A 6,000-nucleotide genomic window follows, 5' to 3' on the forward strand; every position below is an offset into this window, starting at 1 on the left:
AAGATTTGATTTTTCAACCATTTTATATGCACTCGAGCATGTGCATGTAGTACAAATTTGAATTATGCACATAAATGCATTGAAAACTTAGTTAATGCATAAAATGCCCAAATGAACCCTGAATAATCCGAAAAATTGACACAACACTCCTGTTGTTCTATGTTGACACTAGGAACAAAATTGAAATCGAGAAGAGGCAATGTATATTATTTTGTCTAGAAAGGTGAAATGTTCCCTACCAAAACCATCACGCTTGTTGTGAGAAGCTCTGCTGGTTTGTGAGAAGCATATCCCCAAACCTGCCCCAGATGGGACCAAAAAATTACCACGGCATGTTGATGCCACTCCATGACAACATGCCAAGTTTCATGAATTTCAGGCGAGCTTTGGATTCATTAGAATTTAAAAATTAGGTATCTCAGTGTTTGCGGCCGAGTGACGGTGGCAGGGTGTTTGACATTCATTCCCATTTCTTGCATGGGACCTATGCATGCAACCAAGGACACACTTTGAATTTTTCAACTAATTTATATGCATTAGAGCATGTGCATTGTAACGGCCCAAGACCGGAGCTTCAGTTGCCTTCCAGGGTTCCCGGGTTTCTCTGTGTGTTTTATTTTTACTTGCTCCTTTTATGTTTGCTTTGCATCATGTCATCATGTCATCATGTCATAAATCTTTTGCATCTCATCTAAATAAATGGCATGGATCTTTGATCCATTTAAACCGAGGGAATTCACTTGGTGATTCTCTTTATAACATATCCTCCCGTTATTAGGGAGCTATTATAAATATTTCCATTCTTTTGAATTTACCCATGAACACACTTACAAATAATCACATGCCTTTTCTTGCTTCGAGTTTGGTCCCCAAACTTTGCTTTTATCCTTTCTCCATTTTCCGGAGCTCCACCAATATTAGGAACATTTTTGGACTCTCCAAAAATGTTTTCCTAATTCAAACTCATTTGAATCACATTCAAATGTGTCCGGATGCAATCCTTCCAAACGGTGCCAAATGTATTTTTCTTGGCTCAAGCTCATTTTTATGAGTCCAAGAAAATTGGCGCCCTGCTCAAATTCTTCTCCTATCTCTCTCTACATTTCTTATTCCTCGGTTTATTTGTTAAATCAGGAAATAAAGGAGTAAAAGAGAATTAGAGGGAGAGAGAAGAGAGCCAGCCCAGTCAACCTCTTGGGTCTGTCCATCTAGACCGGCCCATTTGCGCAGCTAGCCCAGCCTACCTAACCCTCTCAAGTCCTGGTCCAACCGCCATCAGCAGCTCCCTCCCCGACCTCCGGCCTTGTCCAGGCCATCCCCGCCGTCGCATCTCCAGCCGCGTTGGCTCATCCTCCTCTGCGCCGCACCACACGGCCCTCTGCGTCCGTGGCTTTGCCTCCTCTTCTCATCGCCTATCCGCGACGACCACCAGGAGCACTGCTGCCTCCACCTCGGTGCTCTTCGTCAGCCTCCTCCCCATGCAAAAAGCTCCTGTCTGAGCCATCCCCTTCGTTCAACTTGGTTGCTGCCGCCGCTGCATTAATCTTCCCTGGTGCAGCTCATTTCCAATGAATGGCAGCCCAGATGGTTACCTCCACGCCAAGTACCATGACCCACAAGACGGAGAATGCCAAGCACCCCTTCGAACTATCAAGACCTCAGGACCACCCGGACGACTACCGCACCGGAACTTCAAGTACCTCCGCCGAAGACTCCCACCGAAGACACGTGTACGACTACTACATAAACGAGTACCGAACGAATCACCAAGACCTACGAGAACGACTTCGTGGACCGACAAGTACCACGACGTCCATCGATCGCCAAGTACCCCTTTGGATACGCAAGTTCCTCGAAGGTCCACCGAGGCCTAGTACGACTACAGGACCGGAACAAAGTACCACGATGACCGTTGACATGTACCACTACACCGCACCAAAACGTCAAAACCATCCCGGATATTTCCAAGTACCACTTCGGTTTCTAAACGCGACGAGTACCACGACTACCCTCGAGGACCTTGGTTCCATCAAGTTTGACTACCACGTGTGTACAACTACCACCGCCGTGAGTTTCGACAAGACGTCGTGTGCCTCTATTTCTACTACCGTCCCGGTGATCACAGATGAATGATAGCACGACTACTTCCACTACGGCATGAGTACAACAACTACCTCTACGAACGTGGCGAGACCGTCTACTTCTGCTAAGAACTTGATCCGTTCTGAAAGGTCTCACCTCGAAGGTATAACCCCGAGACGACGCCCGTGAACGAATGAATGCATGTTGGATGAGATACACCCTTTGTATACATCGTGTCCGTATTGTCAGTCATTTCCATGCCACTAACTCGTGGGACACCCGGTATCCGGGAGTGCCCCACCATATGTTGCACGCATCCGCACACTTCTCCTTTGCATCGGTTTCTCAATCGAGTTACCGAAACTGGAATGTTGTCGCGGCATCATTTCCGTTTCATTGCCGTGGCACCCCTTTCTTTCTACCATGGTGACAGATGCTCTCATCACCCTCATGTCAACATTCTCTTAAACTTGCATAACTTGAACATGACATCCGCATCATGATAATAACATTTAATATGTTTAAAATTGTTGTTGCACCAAATTGCTAAATGCATATGGGGATTTACTAGAATTGTTGTTTGATGGTTCCGGCCCCATTTAAATTGCTTAGATTGTGTAGTTTACTTTGCTTCACCTCTTGCCATGGTTAACAACATTTAATATTGTTGGGTACATAAACAAGATCGATCTAAATAAGTCATGTGGTGTTTTCTTCAATATGCAACTCCGTTGCATATTGAGCTCCACTTAATTTGTAGGATTGTTTGTGCATTTTTGCCATGCCATACTTCATTAAGCCGGACATGCATCATACTCGATTGTGCATCATGCCATGTTTATGTGTTGGTTGTTTACTATGTGGTTTGCTTCTTTTCCAGTGTTGCTTCTTCGGGTTAGTTCCGATAACGTCGCATTTGTGAGGACCCGTTCGACTACGTCCGTTTGTCTTCTTCAGGGACTCGTTCTTCTTCCTTGCGGGATCTCAGGCAAGATGACCATACCCTCGAAATCACTTCTATCTTTGCTTGCTAGTTGCTCGCTCTTTTGCTATGCCTATGCTGCGATACCTACCACTTTCTTATCATGCCTCCCATATTGTTGAACCAAGCCTCTAACCCACCTTGTCCTAGCAAACCGTTGTTTGGCTATGTCACCGCTTTGCTCAGCCCCTCTTATAGCGTTGTTAGTTGCAGGTGAAGATTGAAGTTTGTTCCTTGTTGGAACATGGAGATGTTGTTCTTTGTTGGAACATGTTTACTTGTTGGGATATCACAATATATCTTATTTAATTAATACATCTATATACTTGGTAAAGGGTGGAAGGCTCGGCCCTATGCCTGGTGTTTTGTTCCTCTCTTGCCGCCCTAGTTTCCGTCATATCGGTGTTATGTTCCCGGATTTTGCGTTCCTTACGCGGTTGGGTTATAATGGGAACCCCTTGACAGTTTGCTTTGAATAAAACTCCTCCAGCAAGGCCCAACCTTGGTTTTACCATTTCACCACCTAGCCCTTTTCCCTTGGGAGTCGCGCATCCCAAGGGTCATCTTTGTTTTAAACCCCCGGGCTAGTGCTTGTCTAAGTGTTGGTCCAACCCAGAGCACCGTGCGGGGCCGTCCCTTGGCAACTTGGGTTATGTTGGCTCCCGTATGCTTAGCTTATCCGGTGTGCCCTGAGAACGAGATATGTGCAGCTCCTATCGGGATGTCGGCGCATCGGGTGGTCTTGCTGGACTTGTTTTACCATTGTCGAGGATGTCTTGTAACCGGGATTCCGAGCCTGATCGGGTCTTCCCGCTAGAAGGAATATCCTTCGTTGACCATGAGAGCTTGTGATGGGCTAAGTTGGGACACCCCTGCAGGGATATGATCTTTCGAAAGCCATGCCCGCGGTTATGGGCAGATGGGAATTTGTTAATGTTCGGTTGTAGAAAACCTAAAGTTTGACCTTAATTAAAATACATCAACCGCGTGTGTAACCATGACGGTCTCTTCTCGGTGGAGTCCGAGAAGTGAACACGGTGTTGGAGTTATGCTTGACGTAGGTTGTCTAGGATCACTTCTTGATCATACTTTTATCGACCGTGCTTTGCCTTCTCTTCTCGCTCTCATTTGCGTATGTTAGCCACCATATATGCTAGTCGCTTGCTGCAGCTCCACCTCATACCTTTATCTTACCCATAAGCATAAATAGTCTTGATCGCGAGGGTGTAGGATTTCTGAGTCCCCGTGGCTCACAGATACTTCCAAAACCAGCTTGTAGGTGCCGATGAGCCCATGCAGATGACGCAACCAAGCTCAGGAGGAGCTCGATGAAGATCTTGTCCTTTGTGTTGTTTCTTTCTTGTTGATCAGTAGTGGAGCCCAGTTGGGGTCGATCGGGGACCTTGTCGCATTTGGGGTTCTTCTTTTACTTTGGATCCGTAGTCGGACCTTGATTGTATTTGGATGTTGTAATGCTTTATTCATGTAATTGTGTGAAGTGGCGATTGTAAGCCAACTATGTATCTCTTTCCCTTATGTATTACATGGGTTGTGTGAAGATTACCTCATTTGCGACATTGCTTTCAATGCGGTTATGCCTCTAAGTCATGCTTCGACACGTGGGAGATATAGCCGCATCGAGGGCGTTACATGCATGTAGTTCAAATTTTAATTATGCACATGAATGCATTGAAAACTTAGTTAATGCATAAAACTGTCTAAATGAACCTCGAAAAATCTCAAAAATTGACACAACACTCGTGTTGCTCCACGTTTACACAAGATTTTTTTTGAAAGAAATAAAAGGCAATGGATATTGTTTTGTCCCCAAAGGTGGGACGTTCCCTACCGAAACCATCATGCTTGTTGTGAGAAGCTCTGGTTTGTGAGAAGCATATACCCAAACTTGCCCCAAATGGGACAAAAAGTTTGCCACGACATGTTGATGCCGCTCCATGATAGCATGCCAAGTTTCATGAATTTCACATGAGTTTTGGATTTACTAGGATTTAAAAACAAGGCATCTCAATGTTTGCGGCCAAGTGATGGTGGCAGGGTGTTTGACATTCATTCCCATTTCTTGAATGGGACCTAAGCATGCAACCAAGGACACATAATTGAATTTTCAACCAATTTATATGCATTAGACCATATGCATGTAGTTCAAATTTGAATTATGCACATAAATGCATTGAAAATTCAATTAATGCATAAAAATGCCCAAATGAACCCCAAAAATTCCCAAAAATTGACTCAACACTCCTGTTGTTCTATGTTGACACTAGGAAAAAATTGAAATCGAGAAGAGGCAATGGATATCGTTTTGTCCAGAAAGGTGAAACGTTCCCTACCAAAACCACCAGGCTTGTTGTGAGAAGCTCTGGTTTGTGAGAAGCATATCCCAAAACCTGCCCCAAATGGGACAAAAAATTTACCACGGCATGTTGATGCCGCTCCACGTCAGTATGCCAAGTTTCATGAATTTCAGACGAGTTTTGGATTTACTAGCATTTAAAAACCAGGTATCTCAATGTTTGCGGTCGAGTGATGGTGGCAGGGTGTTTGACATTCATTCCCATTTGTTGCATGGGACCTAAGCATGCAACCAAGAACATAGATTTGAATTTTCAACCAATTTATATGCATTAGAGCATGTGCATGTAGTTCAAATTTGAATTATGCACATGAATGCATTGAAAACTCAGTTAATGCATAAAAATGTCCAAACGAACCCTGAAAAATCACAAAAATTGACACAACACTCCTGTTGTTCTACGTCGACATGAGAATTTTTTTGAAAGCAATAAGAGGCAATGGATATCGTTTCGTCCCCCAAGATGGGACATTCCCTACCGAAACCATCATGCTTGTTGTGAGAAGCTCTAGTTTGTGACAAGCATATACCCAAACCTGCCCTTAATGGGACAAAAAATTTA

This window comes from Triticum dicoccoides, chromosome 5A (assembly GCF_002162155.2).
Source record: "Triticum dicoccoides isolate Atlit2015 ecotype Zavitan chromosome 5A, WEW_v2.0, whole genome shotgun sequence".
NCBI lineage: Eukaryota > Viridiplantae > Streptophyta > Magnoliopsida > Poales > Poaceae > Triticum > Triticum dicoccoides.